Source organism: Nuphar pumila, unplaced genomic scaffold, assembly GCF_984573655.1.
Source record: "Nuphar pumila unplaced genomic scaffold, dmNupPumi1.hap1.1 HAP1_SCAFFOLD_2467, whole genome shotgun sequence".
Taxonomy (NCBI): domain Eukaryota; kingdom Viridiplantae; phylum Streptophyta; class Magnoliopsida; order Nymphaeales; family Nymphaeaceae; genus Nuphar; species Nuphar pumila.
Window position 1 is genome coordinate 1 of NW_028323931.1, and position 18,723 is coordinate 18,723.

General features: G+C 37.5%; 2 non-coding genes across 2 annotated transcripts; both read right to left on the reverse strand.

Annotated features, from left to right (window-relative positions):
* Nucleotides 1-185: 185 nt before the first annotated feature.
* On the reverse strand, nt 186-349 carry LOC149808677 (U1 spliceosomal RNA). The gene has a single exon (XR_016430110.1). It is a non-coding gene; the product is annotated as a U1 spliceosomal RNA (small nuclear RNA).
* A 102-nt stretch (nt 350-451) lies between these two features.
* On the reverse strand, nt 452-651 carry LOC149808678 (U2 spliceosomal RNA). Its single transcript, XR_016430111.1, has one exon. It is a non-coding gene; the product is annotated as a U2 spliceosomal RNA (small nuclear RNA).
* Between the last annotated feature and the right edge of the window lie 18,072 nt (nt 652-18,723).

Here is an 18,723-nt window from a genome sequence, read left to right on the forward strand (position 1 = left end):
GTATGTAAGATGAAGTTCATTGACCAGGAAACAAGTTTGTATGTTCGATAATTCAATAGCAAACTTACAATTTGTATTTTCTCAAAAACTTACAACTGCTTATAAAACGTTTCGACGGTAGTGTTCATGCGTCGAGTAATCCTCTTTGGGGTGAGATAAGAGGTTTTGTTTTACATTGTTAGAGGAGGGGGCGAGCGCGAACGCAGGCCCCCACTACCAGAAATTGTACGGTCGAGTTACCGACGTTAGCGGTAATCGCAGGGGTCAGCCCAGGCGAAGTGCAATGCAAGAGCCTCACCCTGGAAGAAGCCCCATGATGATCAGGTTTGCTTCCCCGTCAGGTAAGTATGCCTTTCACGTTTAGTGGGCAGCCCGGGGCGTGCCCGAATCTCCGCAATTGTGGGTTTTCGATTGCCACCGCATCGTCCCTTCCTTTTTTTTTTTCTTTTTTTTTGAATGGGCCGCACTCAGCAGTAGTGCAACGCCGAGGCAACCCGCGGTCAGGGCGAGGTAAACCTACGATCCCTTGACCAAATGCCAAAAATCAGATTAATATATGAGCGGACTATGCCGGCGTACCAGATATTAAACTGATAAGAACAGATACTTTTTTTTTTTTTTTTTTTTTTAATTCATATTTTTACAATAGATTTTTACATTTTCGTATTTTACAATTAAACATTCCGCCAGTTTATAATATAAATGCATGGAAGTTACTCCATGTCCCTATAATACAAACCTCACGTTCGTTGCCACCACCGGGTGACTCCGAACGTGTGTGTTTGAACATTTACCGTTTTTTATAATATATAGACGTGGGTATTACGCCACGCCCTTATAAAAAAATTCATACATCCGATGGGCTTTGACACTCAAGGGATATATTCGTATGGAATGATTTTTTTTTATTTTATTTTTATCTTTGTCAAAAAACGAAAATTTCAATGAAAAGTTTAGATTAAGGCCTTATGGACTTAAAAAGAGAGGTTGATTTTGCATAAAAGGTTTGTTATCAATTGGTTTTTTTATTTTTTTATTTTTTTTTCTTTCTTTAAATTATTTAAAAAACGAATTTTAATTTATTTTGCACTTGTGGTGGTACGAGATGTTGGTCGTATTTACATTCCCGTGGTTTATCGTTTTTTTTTTTTTTTTTTTTTTTTTTTTTTCTTTTAAAATTTAAAGTATAAAAACCGAATATAAGCATGGGTTTTTACGCCATGCTGTTATAAAATAAAAACACATCCATTGTCACCTCCGGATGACTCGGGACATGTCCGTAGAGGGAGGGTGGTGTTTTTGTCTTTTATAGGAATAGCCAAATCTTAAATATTTGCATTTTTGTTACATTTTACAGAGTAAAAACGAGCGCTTCTTCGTTTTGGTCACTTACTGCGTTGTTTATGGAGAACAGTTTGTGAAACTTTTTGATGTTGTTTCTCTTGCGAGTTTGTTGTATTTTATTTGCCATATGTATTTCATTTCCCTCTTCACGTTTTCGATTATTTTCGTGGAGGTAATGTTTTTGTTTTCTTTTGTTTTCAAGTTTCTCCCTCTCCAGAGCTCTGTTGTAATAATGTTTGTTATTGTTGTTATTAGTTTGGCCTTAAAATCCGATTTCGGGAGATCGCTTGTGTTTGTAAAAAGATGGCATGGACCGCGTTAAAAGTTTTAGGAGTAATTAGTTTTTCGTAGAGACCTTTAAAGTGTCTCCACACTGTTCTAGCCGTTTTGCAGAAAAGAACGGGATGTAAAGTGTTTTCCGTTTGGCCGCATTGGGCGCAGTTCGGCGCTCCTCGTCCTCTGTTTTTTTTCCAATTGTGAATTTTAAGTTTTGTTGGGAGAATTTCGTGAAATATTTTCCACTGGGTGTTCTGGCTAGGGCCTTGCGCGTAGGAGTTAAAGCTCCGTAGCCAGATCTTTTCCCACGGCAGCGTTTTTCGGAACTGACAGTCCCAATTCCGTTGAGACTTTTCTATGTTAGTGTTTTGTTTGAGGCTCGCCAAATACAGATAGATGTTTTTAGAGGTTTTGTGTTGGATGTCAAAGATCGCTTGGTTTTGCCGAAGCAGGTCTGTGACATCCTTATAATAGAAAGGCGGCTCGTTCAGAGTTTTCGGATAGTTGTTTTCCGTTAAAAAAATCCACTGCGGGTATTTGTTTTTTGCCAAGTTCGTGAGCGAAAAGGCCAGCGTGTATTTTTGTAGAAAATATTTCTCGTGGGGTTTTGGGTTTTCTTTTATTTGTAACATGTGTTTTGTTCGCAGTGCCAGACATTGATCATGCGCGTTTAGGATACCTAGGCCTCCTCTTTCTACAGGCAGGTTCAGAATGTCTCTCTTTATGGGTTCGGCAAAATTGTTTTGCCACAAGTAGATGGAGATTTCTTTTTTGATGAGTTTTTCGGTTTCTTTACCGATCGGAAATACGTTTGCGACGAACCACACTTTGGACAGCGCAAGAGTGTTGACGTAAATGCTCTTGCACCGTAAGGAGACGTTTCTGTATTTAAAGTTTTTTAGTTTTCCCTTAAAGCTCTCGTAGGCCTTTTGCCAGTTTTGGGCGGCCGTACGGCGGAGATCGGTAAAAAAAGTGATGCCTAGTATTTTGAGGCCGCTGTCGTTGACCCAGTTTACAACGACATTGTTGTTTCTCCGTTGTTTTAGGAGAGAGTCGCATTCGGCGTGGTCAAAATTGCCTAGAGCTAAACCCTTGGTTTTGTTTTTGTTGATGTTAGAGCCCGACGCTCTTTCAAATTTCTCTAGAGTTTTGAAAATTTCCTCTAGCGAGTTGATGTCACGCGCCGCCACGGTGGTATCGTCGGCGTATTGCATCACTTTTAGGTTCGTTTTGGTCCCCGGCAAAGGGATACCGTCGATTTTTTTGTTGTTTTTAAAATCTAGCGCCAGGGTTTCGACCGCGCTGCAGTAAAGCATGAGAGATATCGGGTCGCCCTGTCTTACCCCTCTCTCTATTTTAAAGGGTGCGCTCAAGTATCCGTTGTTGATAATAAGGGACTGAGCGTTTTTCATGGTTTGTTTGATTGCTCTAACAAAGCTTTTTCCAAGGTTTAGTTTTTTTAGGATCTTAAAAGAAAGCCTCTGTCGATTTTGTCGAAGGCTTTTTCCTGGTCTATCGCGATTAGGTATCCTTCTACGTTTTTCTCGTTCGTATAATCGATCAGATCTCTCGTCAAGAATAGATTTGAGTATATGTCTCTCTCCGGCACAGAGCAGGTCTGTGACGGTTCGAGAATCTTGTTTAAGACTTTAGCGAGCCGAAGGGCCAGCGCTTTTGTTATTATCTTGTAGTCAGCGCACAACAGGGAAATTGGGCGCCAGTTCTGCAACAGAGTCAAATCTCCAGCTTTTGGCAGGAGACTGATCAGTGCAGTTCTTTGCGACCAGGGGAGGTCGTTATTTTTGTCGAAGAGATTTTCGTTTGCGAGTTTCGTGAAATCCTCTCCGACTAGGCTCCAGTAGTGTTGGTAGAATTCTACTGGGATGCCGTCTATTCCCGGGGACTTGCCTGTTGCGAGCGAATTTGCCGCATTTAGGAGTTCCTCGCTGCTTAGTTTTATGTTCAAAAAGCCGTTTTCCTCGTTTGTTAATGGTGTTTTTATGTTGTCTAGAAAATCGCTCGCGTCTTCTACGTTAATGTTTTGTTTTTTATAGAGATTTTTGTAGAACTTTCTAACAGTTTTTTGTATGTTTTTGGTGTCTTTGTAGAGACGGTCGCCGTCCCGAACCTCTTTGACGGTTTTCTTTTTTTGGTTATTTTTTTCCATTTGGAACAGCGCTTTCGAGGGTGTTTCGCCCTCTTCCACTATGGTTTGTTTCGTCCTTACAAAGACTCCGGACCTGTTAGAGAGCTCTAGGAGCTGCTTTTCTAGGTTTTTGATCTTTTCCTTATTTTTGTTTTCTTTTTCTTTTTCTTTCGCTATTAATTCTTTTATTTCTACGCTTTTAGCTTTGGTTTGCCTGCTTGTTTCTTTGGCGCATTCCGTTGCCGTTTCCTTAACTTGATATTTAAAAATGTCCCACCATTGGTTGTTGTTTTGGTAGGAAGTTTTGTTATTTTTCGAGCGTTCAAATTCCGCTTCGATCGCAAATTTAAAAATTTCGTCCTTAAGGATATCGGTGTTTAAATGCCAATATCCTGGGCCTCTCTTGTTAGTTTTTTCAAATCTAATTTCGCAGATTACCGCTTTGTGGTCGCTTAGAGGAGCGTCATAAATTTCGCATGCGCTCTCCGCCTTCGCTGCTAACGAGACGTATACTCGATCTATTCTGCTTCGAAAAGCTTTGTCTGGACTTTCGTACGTAAATCCTATCTTCAGGGGATTTAGCTCCCTGTAGATATCGATGATTTCGTACTTTTCTGTGAAATTTTTAAGGTTGTTTTGGCCTAGAGTGTTGTTTCTGTTAAACAAATCACCACCTTGGCGATCGAGGGAGGGAGTTTCAACCATGTTAAAATCTCCGATAGAATAAGTGTTTCGCAACTACGCGCATGGTTTTCTAAGGATTTAAAAAATTTTCTTTTTGTTGAGGTTCGTTTGGACCGTATATGTTAATGATTCTGACTGTTGTTTCTTTGAAACAAAAGTTGGCTGCAAGAATTCTCCCGCATTTGTCTGTGCTTATTTCGTTTATTCTTAAGTCTTTTTTTGTCAAAATCGCGACTCCACGCTCCTTGTGGTTGCCGTTGTTCCACAAGGAATTTCCTCGAGTTAGCGTTTGCCATTCTTTAGACCATTTATCTACGATTTCGTCGCAGCAATGCGTTTCTTGTAAAAGATAAAAATCGCAGTCTTTGCTTATGCAATAGATCATTAAGTTTCGTCTTTTGGCCGCGTTATTTAGACCATTGACGTTAAGCGTGAGAATTTTTTACATCCATTGTTCTCAAACAAAAGAAAAGCTTTCTGTGTGATTTTGGATTTTATCTTTTAAAACATCTGTTCGAGATTTGATTGGTTAGAAAAAAGCGCGATAAATTAAGAGTAGCTCAAAACGTGGTTAGATTGAAAAAACTTAAACGAGAGCTTCAAAATGGCGCATGATTTTCTAGCACTTTCTTTTGATTTCCCTCAAAAATCACTTATTCTTCGGGGGATTTTAAGTTTTCGATATAAAAAAATATATAAAAAAAACACAGAAAAATACTCACCCTGCCTTTTCTGCAGAGTCAGGGCTTTCGGTGATGTGCTTCTTTCGAAGATCATCCCTCTCCTTCCTTATCTGCCTCCTCTTCTTTTTATTTAATGTTTTAAAGAGGGCCTTCTCCGTCTCACTTTCTTCTGTCATCTTTTCGTCGGTGCTATCGACGCCTTCAGCAACCTCGACTTCCGCGACGACCACCTCAACATCTTGTTGTTGGACTGGCTTCTTCTCCTTTTCCTCGTTTGTCACTTCTGTAACGACCTCTTTCAGTTCGTATTCGATCACCTCTTCAGCCAGTTTCTTCGCCGCTGCCTTCGATTCGTATACCAGGGCTTCCTCTGGCGTTTGTTGGGGAACCGCTTCTTCAGCGGTTCTAACTTCCTGCCTTGGTGTTCTGGCAGGTTGGCCGTTGTGGATCGCTCGCACTCTATAGCCAAATAATGTAATAAAGTGGGGTACGGGGACTTTGATGTCCTCCATGACAGCCACTAAAATGCCCGAATAGTACGGGGTTCCCTTCGTCGGTGTCTTTTTCATCACCGGTCGTGTGTAGAGATGTTTGCCAAAACCCATCTCTTGAAGTTTTTGCCCAACAATAAAGTTTTTGGCTTCCAGGGGTAGCCCCAGAATTGAGACCGTCACTCTTCGGCTAGGAAGTCTGGACGGTGTTGAGTTAAAGAATCGGCAGTGTTGGCCACCGATCGTCAGCCCCTTTTCGAGGACGCTGTTTTTCGCTCGCTCTGTCTTCATGACCAGCTCGAGCACTCTGTTTCCTCTGATGAGTTGGACGCCTTCCAATTCCTCGTCGAGGTTCTCTTTCTCTATAGCTAGGAGAATATCTAGCATGCCAACGCGGCTCTGCAGATTGCAAAGCAGCGTGTTTTTGAGTTGGGGTCGAAATCCCCCGAACCGGTATGGGCTGAGGTAGCTTTCGCGTAGCTCAGCGGTGTTTTAACGGCAGGATCACCTTGACGTGTTGCCTCCTCCGTCTTCTTCGTCTTCTCGACCTCCTCGTCGCTCTCTTCATCGTCGCTATATTCCATCTTCGACTCTTTCTCTTCTTCTAATCCTTCCGCGGCTTTTCTCATCTTTTCAAGTAGGTTAGCGGATATCTCATCCAAGGATAAACTTACCGGCTCTGTCACGCCTTCCATACGCAACAACCAACAGTCTCGGTGACTAAAAATCAAGACAGATACTACACTTGATCTTTTTTTTTTTTTTTTTTATATTTATTTTTACTTCTTGAAAACAGGTTACAATACCTATCGAAGGTAGGTTATCTCATTACAGGTTTTAATATACATTTATTTACAATAATATGGCATAATTTATATATACATATTTACATTTTTTTTTTTTTTTTTTTTTTTTTTTTTAATAAATTTTTACTTTTATTTTTTTTATTTGGTTTTTTTTTTCCCGTATTTTTGAGTTAAGGTTTTTTGTTGTTGTATGTGTTATCAATTGTGTCTTTCAGTATGATGTTTTTTTGCATACATATTTTTAAAACTTGTTGTATTTCTTGTTTCTCGGTTTCGTTTTTCGTTATCATTTTTTCTGTGAACATTCTTTTGGTCAGAAGTTGGTTGAAGTGTTTTAGTGAGTTTATTTGTGTTTGGCTGATTGTGAGGGCGTTTCGTTGGTAGTATATGGCGTCGTAAAATGTCTCTAGGCATATTTCGCCTATTTCGTATTTGTCTTTTTCGAACCCCACGAGGAAGAAGCGTTTGGTGTTCTCGAACGTCTTGTCGGGGTAGATTTTGTTCAGTATTTCTATTGTGTATTTGCATACGGTTTGTGTGTTTGGGCAGTTGTAGAACCAGTGCTCTTCTGTCTCGTTTTCCGTATTGCACCGTTGGCAGGTGGGTGAGATGTTTCTTTTCCATTTGTGTAGTCTGTCTAGGGTTGGGAGTTTCCTGTGTATGTATCTGTAGATTATGTCTGTTGCTTTGTTGTTTTTGTTTCTGTTGTTTAGTTTGGTGAATTTTTTCTCCCAGGTTTGTTTGTCAATTTGCAGTCTTTGATTTGTTTTTCCCACGGTCCATCTTTCGTATCTGTGTTCCGTTTTTGTTCTTTGTCTGTTAGGATCTTGTAGATTTGTTTGGTTGTTAGTTTTGACAGTTCTAAAGGTTTATTGTTTATTTCTATTTTTTTGATGTAATTCTGGTGCGGATATTTTTGCGTTGTGTTGTCAAGTGTGTTTTTCCATCTTTTTGGTATTCTGTTAATTATCGTTTCTAGCGTTTTGTTTGTTATGTTCAGTTGCTCGGCGGTTAGGGTTCCGGGGGCGAAAACTTTGCATATGTCCGCTATGATTGTTATGTCGTTCTTTTTTGTTTCTGTGGTCGGTTTGGTAGTGGCGGTATGGGTTCTGTTGTTGTCGGCTTGTTTTTGAAGTTTGTGTTGTAGAATAGTGGTTGGTTTAGAATTTCTTCTGTGCTGTTGTCGTTTTTTAGTCTGTTTTCGGTCAGGTCGTTCCATGCTTTCAGCATGCTTCTGTACATTCTTGGGATGGTTGTCATGCCGGTCTGCGTAATGTACGTTAGAAGGGTGTGTTTTCCTTGTCTCCCGTCTCGGTATTTGTTTAGGTAGTAGTTGGCCGTATCCGTCCATGGTGCAGTTTCAGAGTTGCTCAGTATTTTAGCGGCCCATCTCGCCTGCAGCGACTTTGCTTTTGTTTCTATGTCTATCAGTCCTAGTCCTCCCTCTATTTTCGGTTGTTGGAGTTGTTTTTTGTTGATTCTTGTTTTTGCGTTGTTCCATATGTAGTCGTAGATTGTGTTATTTAGGACTTTTAGTGTATGTTCGTCCGGTAGTCTTAGGACTTGCGCGGTGTGCCAGAGTTTGCTCATAACCAGTGTGTTTAGTACCGTTGTTTTTCCTTTTAGGCTTAGGTTATGTCTTTTCCATTTGTGGATTGTCTCAGTCATTTTTTGAAAGATGGGCGTCCAGTTGTCTTGCATTTGGTCTCGTCCGTCTTTGTTAAAGGTTATTCCTAGTGTTTTCAGTTTCGGTTCGCGCCACACGAAGTTTAGCGGTCCTGTGGTTTTCTGGTGGTCTTTTCCGATCCATAGTCCTTGGCATTTGTCTCTGTTTAGTTTCGTTCCTGTCGCTAGTTCGAAGTGTTTGAGAGTGGTGTTTAGTTGTAGCAGTGAGCTTTTTCCTTTGATGTAAAAAAGGGTGTCGTCTGCATATGCTGTAATTTTTGTTTCGTTTTTGTTTAGCGTTATGCCTTTAATGTTTTTGTTCTGTTCTATGTACCTTAGGAGTATGTCCGCTTGCATGATGTATAAAGTCATCGAAAGTGGGCATCCTTGTCTTACCCCCCTTGTTGGTCTGATGGGGCGCGCGATGTGACCGTTTGCTTTGATGTTTATTTCGATGTCGGTGTATAGCGTTTTGATGTTGTCCGCCATTTTGTCTCCGTAGTTGTATTTTTTTACCGTTCTGTGCAGGTAGTTCCAGTCGACTCTGTCGAACGCTTTGATTTGGTCTATGGATACTATGCATGTTTCTGTAAGGTTCTCCGTTTTGGCTATTTTTATAACGTCTCTCGTGTAAAAGAGGTTCATGTGCATGTTTCTGTTCGGTACACAAGCTGTTTGGTATTTGCTTATTGTGTGGTTTAGGGTGACTTTGATTCTGTTTGTCATTGCCTTTGTAATTATTTTGTAGTCTGTGTTTAGTAGAGAGATGGGTCTCCAGTTTGATAGGTCTGTCCGGTCTCCCTTTTTGTATATGCTTATGAGCAGTGCTTGTCTCTGTGTTTTTGTAAGTCTTTTTCTTCTGAGTACTTCGTTTGTCATTTCGGTGAAGTCTTTTGCGAGAATGTGCCAGAAGGTTTTGTAGAACTCTGGTGTTAGACCGTCTGTCCCTGGGGATTTGTCGTTTTTCATGTGAGTCAGTGCTTCCGTTAGTTCTTCTGCTCGGTAGTCTTCATCGCATGTGGTTCTCATTTTTTCGGTGAGTTTTGGTGTGTACGTTTGTTTGAGAATTTCTTCTTGTCTCGTTCGTCAAGTTTTTCGGCTTTGTATAGCTCTTTGTAGAATTTTCTCATCGTTTTGAGTATTTCGTCCGGTTTTTCCGTTACGGTTCCGTTTTCTTGTTTCAGTTGCTTTATTGTTTGGTCTGATTGTCGCTGTTTTTCGAGAGAGCAGAACATCTTGGTATTTCTCTCCCCTTCCGCGTTCCATTTTATTTTGCTCTCACTCTCGTTCCTTCTTCTCTTTTTTTCTCTAGTTGTTGCAGTTGTGTTTTTATTGTTTCGCTTCGACTGTTGTCCCGTCCTAGTCTTTCTTCTTTGTTAAGGGTGTTTTTCAGCCTTTTTCTTAGGTTTTTTTCGTTCATTTTCTCCTGTTTTGCATGTTTAGTGTGTATGTTATTGTTACTTGTTTCAGTTCTTGTTTAGTGTTTTCCCACCACTCTGGGGTGTTGTTATAGTGGGTTTTTTTGTTCCTCTGTTTGTGGAGTGTTTCTGTTATAAGTGTTACATATTCCGCGTCTAACAGTGTTTTGTTGTTCAGTATCCATATTCCTTTGCCTCTCGGTTGTGTGTTGAAGTTGAGCGTAATTTGTGGCGCGTTATAGTGGTCTGTCATGGTTGTTGGGATCATTATGGCCTGTGTTATGTTGTGTCCTATGTCTTTGCTAGTGTAAATTCTGTCGATTCTCGCCCTGCTCATGGTTTTTTGGCTCATATGAGTGTATTGTTGGTTGGACGGATTTTGTTTTCTGTATATGTCTTCGATGTTTAGGAGTCCTTTCAGTTTTGTCAGGTTTGTATGTGAAATGCAAGAATATGCGTTGCTTGTCTGCGACGTTCGGTCGCGTTTGTCCTCTGTCATATTGAAATCTCCGGCTAGGATGTGGATACTGTCTGGGGTCTTTCTGTCTTTGAGTATGTTAGTTAGTTTTGCCCAAAGGGCTTCTCTCTTTTTTTGTATTTTAATATTCCCCCCAGATGGGGCGTAAACGTTTGTTATTGTCAGTGTTTTCCCGTTTATATCAATGTCTAGGGTTTGGAAGTTTCCGTTTTCGTCCGTAACAACGTTTTTTGGTGTTGCGTCTTTGTCTTTAAAGCATATTGCTGTACCGTCTGTATTTTCTTTCCCGGGTGAGAAAAAAATAGCTCCCGGCCATAGGTTTTTGGTTTCGTCATAGAGGTCTGGGGAGATGTGTGTTTCTTGTAGTAGTGTTATGTCGCTGTCCAGACACCAGATGTTGTTCAGTATCTGTTTTCGTCTTTGTCTATTTCTCATTCCTGCGGTGTTTATTGAAGTAATTTTTGTAGTCATTTGTAATCGTTTTAGTTTGTGTATAATTCAGTTGCTCATGTCCTATGCGTTTTTCTTTTTGTCTTGATTGGGTTTTCTGTATTCGGTCTGTCGCTTTTTGTCGGTGTTGTTTCGCTTTTCCTTTTTGTCGGTTTCTGAGTGTTTTCGATCGTCGGGTTATCCATGTCCATGGGTGTGTTTGCTAGGGGAAAGTCCGCTGTAAGCGAGTTTGTTATTATTTCAGTTTCATAGACTGTCTTTTGCGTTTGTGATGTTTCTGAGGTATTTGGCGCTTGTGGTTTCAGTGTCGTGTTTAGGTCTGCTTTTTGTTTTGCGCTAATGGCGATTGGGAGTTGAGATGGTTGCTTTGTTTTCTCGGTTGGGTTAATGGGTTTTTCCCGCGTGGCAGTGGTGGTGTTCGCTGCAGGTTTGCTGTTTTTAGTCTTCAGTCGGGGTGTTTTAGTTTCCGCTCTGGGATTGTCGATTTGTTTTGGTTCGTCCTCGTCTTGTGACGTTTCGTCTGTGTCGAGGTCGGTGTCTGATAGTTCTAGGTCCTGTAGCAGTTCTTTAGCTTCTTGTTGTGGTGGTTTTGTTTGTATTGTTTTCCCTCTGAAGTACAGTTGGTGTATTCTGTAGTCAATTTGAGTCGTGGGGGGGATTTTGTCTAGGTCGACAGTTGGGATGATGTGTATCAGTCTCCTTCCGTCTCGTATTTGTCTATTGTTATTGTAGTACCCGTAGTTTATGTTTACTATTTTTCCGTAAGGGCTAAGTGCGTCTGCTATTTCTTCGTTTAAGGTCGAGGCGTCCGTTTTTATCGTTATGAGTAGAACTGGGTTTCGTCTCGGTTTTGTCAGCGCTTTCTGTAAGTCTCCCGGGAAATGCAGTCCTCTGAGCGAAATTTGTTGTACCATTTCCTTCGTTTTCATTTCAACCGCATATTCCCCCCTACCTTTGTATTGTATGGAGGTGATGCTCCCCGTTCCAGTCTCTTTTTGAATCGTCGTCATTATTTCTTGTACTTTCTTCTCTATGCCGGTCGGTGATTGATCCGGGGTGTAAGTCGTGGTGTGGAAGATTCTTTGGTGTATTTCTTCTTTTATCGCCTTTTTGTCTGTAACTCGTTGGGCTGGTAATTTGTTTAGTGTGTTTGTCTTCTGTGTTTTTAGAGCTTCTGCGAAGGAGAGTTTCGTAGAGTTTATTTTTTGTTCTGAGTTTTCGTGTTGGACGTGTTCCGCATCATTCCGGTCCGTATTATTATCATTGCTTCGGTCCGTAACATGCGGTTGAGTAATAAGAGTGCTATTTGGGCCTCCTATTTTTAGATTTTCTGTATTGTCATGCGATATTTCTTTACTTTCCTTTATTTTATCCTCGATCAAAATCTTTGATGAGGTATTTTTGTTGTTTTTGGACATTTTTTTCAAAGTATATTTGTGTTTATGTTAAAAGAGCTAGGTAGCTACTCAAGATTTTTGTCAAAAGAAATCTTGAAAACTCTGCGAAATTATTCGGCTTTTAAATTAAAACTTCGATATATAGTGGGGCTATATATCTGCTAAACAAAAAATCTCAGGGTAAAAGTCTACTGTTGAGATTAGTCTCTTATAACTGGCTTTTGAGAGGCCAGTTGACGAAAGAGATGAATAAAGTTTCTCAGCTATACTCCCAAGAGGGAGAAAACACTTCGAGTTTAAACAGTAATGTCAATAAATTTATCAGAAAAAAGTTCTTGAGATATTATATTTGTTTAAACTTGTTATCACTAGTTCGTGAATACATACAAAATACAAAATTTTCAAAACACTTTCATTAAATTTTCCATACCGTTAAAATCACGTCCGCGATACTACACTTGATCTTAGCCATTAGGCCGAGAAGCGATGTCTTCAAAAACGAGTTTGTCCCGGCGGCTCCCTCCCTTTTAACGATATAACTTGTGGACGTCTTCCTATTGAATGAATCAGTCGATGGGTAACTTTAATTTTGAACGATGAAAACATGGGCCTGTCGTATGAAACTAAAACTGCGTCAATTTCACTCTAAAACAATTGGGTTTTTTACGCTTCTTTAAAAAATAACCCAACAAACCACGATTTAAAAAGATTTAAGTTTACCACTGGGCAGCAAATTCAAATGCATAATGTGATCAAACACCAAGTTGAACAATCAAAAATCGAACAACTCTATATATTAGTGCCTCGACAGGTTTTTCCGTTAGAAAACATTTTGAGAAGCTCTATATTTAAATGTTCTTTTGATCTGCTGTAATGATGGTACCTTATTCCGTAACCAGGGTCACCAAGAACAGCAGAGTTTAGGAAGATTTGTTTGTCATTAGCCTCAGTCTTTTCCCAAATAGTAATCCAGCACATGACCTAAAAACAAGCTTGAAGTTTAAAAATTTAGGATGGTGTAAATTAATTTAAAAACTTTAAAGTGAAAACAAGAAATAATTTTTAAATATTTTAGTTTACATAAAAATAAACAATGCATTTTATTGGAAGAAATGAACTCCTCAAATGTTGACTGAAAAAAATGTAAAACAATTTAATAAAGTGACCTAAAATATCCAATGACAAAATATCAAATGAAAAATGACAAACTTACGACACCAAATTACAGTTGACAGTGTCATGTTAGCAAAAGGTAATTCGTGCATGCATGCATACATACATACATACAGCGCGCAAAACAAAAATTGCAGGAAACAATTTTTATTAAATCTTTTATTTTTGGATCACTTTTATTGTAATATAAATAAAAGATAACGGGATAAAATTGGGTGAAATGAAAATCCAGTTTCCTTTAGCACAAAAAAAAAAATAGGTGAGGTTGTCAGTTTTAATTATTGCATAATTGTTTTAAAACAGTTTGAATGTAATAGCTGCCCAAAATAATCGCAAAATAATAATTGAATAAAACTTTTCAAAGTTTCTTCAATGTTTCATGAACTTTCACATTACAAATTATTTGAAAATAGGAAAAATATACAAAATTAAATTTTCTCCTCTTATTGAAAGATGGCAAAGGGAGGCAGGCACTGAGCTGTAGCCCAACGTAATTTAGTTGTGGACCTAGTAAAGCAAGGTAAAACATATCACAAGATTGAGAACTCCCAACTGCACAGTATCTAGAATACTGGAAAGATTCAAGAAATTTGGAACTACAGCTTCTTTGAAAGGACAAGGTGCAATAAAAGACAACTACTTCCATTGATCGTAATATCATATTACAAATCAAAAAAGATCAATTCCAGTCTGCAAGAAATTTAGCGGGAAAGGTGGAAAATGAGCACGGCATCAAGGTCACTCCCCAAACAATACATAACAGGATCAGGGAAGCTGATTTCCACGGATAGCATGTACGTAAGAAGCCCTATTTGACAAAACGCATATGAGAGGCCGATTGGACTTTGCAAAAAAGTACAGAAACATGGGTATAATATTCTGGAAAAAGATTTTATGCAGTCTAAATTCAATCTTAAATCATCTGATGTGGCTAAAAAAGTATGACGCAAGAAGGGAGAAACTTTTAAAATGAGCTGTAGGAAAGGCACAGTGAAATTTGGCGGGGGCAATATGCTTCGGTAATAAACTGGTTTCCTTACAAAATCATGAATAGTTTGTTAAACTATTTCATTTTGGCAGGGTGAGTGCAATCATCTGTTATTAAAAAGCTGTAAAAATTTCATGATCATACCATTATTGGTTCACAAGCTGTTTATCGCAGCCCAAAGTTCATAAATTTTTTCTAAATTTTTTTTCTTTCTTTACTGTGTTTTAAATATGATCCAAAGCACACTGCCAAAGAAACTAAAAATTTGTTCAGTGTTAATAATTTGGAAGTGCTTTAATGGCCTGCACAGAGTCCAGACTTAAACCCCATAGAGTATTTATGGGCTATTTTAGACAGAAAGACTGTAGGTTGGTCACTCAGAACAAAAGAAGAGCTCAAAGAAGCTGTGACAGCGGCATGGGCAAAAGTAACACCAGAGGATTAAAATAATTTGGTAGAATCAATGCCAAGACATTTAGAAGCTTTTATCAAAGCCAAAGGAGGACCCACCAAATACTAAAATCGTAAGATTTATCAATAAGTTCCTAAATATAAAATTGCTGCTGCAATTCTTATTTTGCGCTAGAAATTTCAGTCAATTTACATAAATTGAAAATAAAAGAAATGTGATAACAGAATTTATGAAATGAAAATGAAATATTGAAATAAACATTTTTTTCTTTAATTTAAAACCTTTTCCCCAAAAAAAAGTATTCAATAGGTAATTTTTTTTTTTAAGTTCATATATGAAAAATTTATTAAAAATTGTTTGCTGCAATTTTTATTTTGCGCACTGTACTACCATACATAATCAGTGCTTTGGGACCACTACAATCAAAACATTTTTTAATGGAAAAATAATCTCTGTCTCAAGAATGATGAAAAAAACTAACATTATAGCTGTATAAACAATCTTCTTTTGAGACCAACGAGAAATTAGAGATCAACTTGAATTAAAATTTTACCTTTGAGTCATGCCAACATCCTAGGACATTTAAATAATAAACGTTAAGTTCTAGACCACAGATAACCATGGCACTGACTGAGAGAGTGCCATACCGGTAGATGTAGCTAGCCTTTATTGTGTTCATCTGGAATCTCAAGAAAGTGATTTCTACCCATGCAGACAACCACAAAGGCGTACAAACAACTGCATGGAACTTGCACTGAGCTATTGTAGATTGTCAAGCCAATAAATGAACTCATGGCAGAGATAATCAAGAACATCATGAAAAGCCTTGCACACAGTATCTTGATTTTTCCAATCACAAACACGCAGAGTGTGGAAAAAGTTAAAGGTACCTGGAACAATGCAAAATATTAAAAGAATTTTTACATATTACACTTTTTACATATTACCTACCCTAAATCAAGTCTACCAATGTAACTGTTTAAAAATTAGAATCTCAGAATTGATTGGGAATAAAGTTAACAAAATTATCATCTACTCAGTTAAAAAAATAATAGGCTTCGTTCAATACGTGATGAATTTGTATTTTTTGAAAAAGTTTATCATTTGTTTTTGATCAAATTAAGGACTATTTCAAAGAAGTAGACTGGTATAGATATTCAAATGAAAAAGTATACCTAATTAAGCATTATCTTATTGGCCTTTTGTCAGTTTTACTGTAAAAGAAATAAAACTATGAACGAACCAAAGCAATAGGTAAAAGTCTTAGGTAGATGCTATGTCTGTTTCACTCACCAATAAATTCAAGAAGAATTTCTGACTTCTATTGATTGAGTGGGATGCTCCAAAGATTATTGCAACTTATACTCCTGATAATCCAGGAATTTAGGAATGACTCTGTAGCGCTCACAGAAGACTCTTGTAACTACTCCTTCATTAAATTGATTCTCCTGAAAAAGAGAATTTATTTCTAAATATTTCCTTCATCAGAAACTATTCTTAAGTTTCTGAAGACTTGAAAAAATAAAGTGTACACAACAATAGTGGCTGAACTGCTTTAAAATTTAAAATACAAACAGCAAAACAAGTAAAAACATTGAAAATAAATAGCACAGTGCAGGACAGTATTTATGATTACCTAAAACCTTCTTGATAAATGTTAAAAAAAAGTGTATGGACTCCTCTAAACTCACTTGTATTGGTTTTGGCAACAGCTACTGCATGGGAAGATAAAATAGGAATTGAAAGAATAGACATTTCATCCTTTGACATTTTTAAGATCTTCAAAATCACTAAATTCTGTTGCTGTTTTAGTTAAGAAACTGTTGAATTCATTGAATTGAATTTTTCAGACAATGGTCCAAACTTTAAACCTTAGATAGCAATTCCTTTCCTGTTTTTTTTTTTTTAATTTTTTAATTTTTTTTTTAAACAAACTAAAAGCACCTTTTCTACTCTCTACGCTACGCCAACACCAAAAACTTCAATAGGACTGCGCGTAACCACTACACCAGTTAACCGAAGAGCAAAGTAACTACTTCAGTTTAATAGCACAGCCCATGGCCTACTATATTCACGGCCGTATATCTTACATTTTTGAGGGGGAAATTAAGAGGCCGATTTTAAAACAAAAAAACGCTAAAACATTACTTACTTACTTAAACATCTTGAAGAACTTACAAACTTTTAAAGACTTATTGAGTTTTTTTTTTTAAATCATTAAAAATGGTAAACAAATGTGCTGCACCAAAATGTACATCTGGATATTCAAGCAACAACCACAAGAAAATTGCATCATTTCATTTTCCAACAGACCAAAACTTAAATCAACTTTGGATACGATTTGTTAATCGTTTAGATTGGATTCCAACAAAACATTCTGTTTTATGTGAACTTCATTTTGAAGAAAAATATATATATAGAGGTGATAAATGTACACTTAATTGGTTTATGAAACCAGTTCCATCGAAATATTCTTATGAACTTTTGCAAAAGAAATCATCTTTACCAATTTCGAAGACTTCTCGAAACACTCCTAAAAATAGATTATTTCAAGAAGATCAGTTAAAAGCATTTCATAAAATTGATACACTTACAAGTTTAAATGACTTAAATGAAGCAGTAGCACCACCTGGGTTTCAATTTAAACGATTTGAAAAAGGTGTTGTATTTATAATATAGTATTTAATGAACAGACATACTTTCCGACTATATTAGAATCGATAACAGTTGATGCAGACCTAAATGTGCAATTGCAATACAAAGGAACACCACTTCCATTACCAAGTTGGTTTGTCAAAGGACATAATGCAAAACTTGATAAAATTAGTATGTTAGAAAATTTTCCTGCTTATATTAGAAACACAGCATTAACAAATCACAACACTATTTTAGATGAAATTAAAAATAGAGAACTTTATAAACCACAAGGCAGGCCACCATATTCTGCAGAGATGATTCGGTATACTTTACTTCTAAGATATACTTCTTTGCAAGCATACAAACTGTTACTTGAAAAGTTCCCTTTACCATCAATATCTTTGTTAAATAAGGTTCAACAAGGAGGTGTTGATTCCTTAAAGGCGTTGAAAGTACTACGTGAAAAAGGAAAAATTTCTTGCGATTGTATTATGATAGTTGACGAAATGTATTTACAAAAAGCAGCACAATATCAGGGAGGAGAGTATGTTGGTGTTGACGAAGAAGGCAACTTGTACAAAGGAATAGTTGCATTTATGATAACAGGACTAAAAGAGTCAATTCCTTATGTTGTTCAAGCAATTCCAGAAGTCACATTTTCTGGAAAATGGCTTTCCCAAAAAATGGCTGATAACCTTGAAAACCTAATAGGTGCTGGATTTACTGTGCGGGTATAGTGACAGACAATCATTCCACTAATGTTAATGCATTCTCATTATTAGTTACAATGTTCAATTCTGAATACAAATATTTCATAAATCACCCAAATAATCATGGAAAGAAGACTTATTTGTTTTATGATAGTGTGCACTTAGTCAAAAACCTTAGAAACAACTTATTAAATGGAAAAAATTTGTTTTTCCAGATTTTAAATACCATAGTGCGAATATGAGTATTGATTGCCCATCAGGATATATTAGTTGGGATGATTTTATGCAAGATTTACTACAATGACAATAAACTAAAAGGTAAACTTAGAAAAGCTCCTAAAATTACATACGAAGTTTTACACCTGGAAGTAATAAACAAAATGTGCCACTAGCATTAGCAGTTATACATGAAACTACAATTGCAGCTTCAAAAAGCTATTATCCAAATCGTAAAGATTCTGCTAATTTTTAACCATTTTTAACACCTGGTGGACAATAGCTAATTCTAAACAAAGATTTTCCCCTAATACTAGTGGCAATGCTGTTGTATTAGGAGACAATAAAATGACATTTTACAAAGCTCTGGCTAATTGGATCAAACAGTGGTCTCTTTCACCTGCATTCACCCTCACAACTCAAACTGCATCAGCATTTGTATTCACTCTACATGCTCAAGCAGAGCTTGTTGAGGAGCTTCTTAATGATGGGTATGCTTATGTTATGACAGCTCGTTTACAAAGTGATCCGATTGAGAGACGTTTCTCACAGTACAGGCAAATGAGTGGGGGCAGATTTCTTGTAAGTTTGAGAGAAGTTTGAACTCAGAAAGAATTTTGTCGTGTCGTTCTTTAATTAAAGAGAGTATAAATTTCTGGGAAGAAAATCTACTACCAGATAGTCATCCTTCCTTAACTATACTTGATGAATTGTTTGATAATAGAAGTGATGAAATTATGGATACTTCT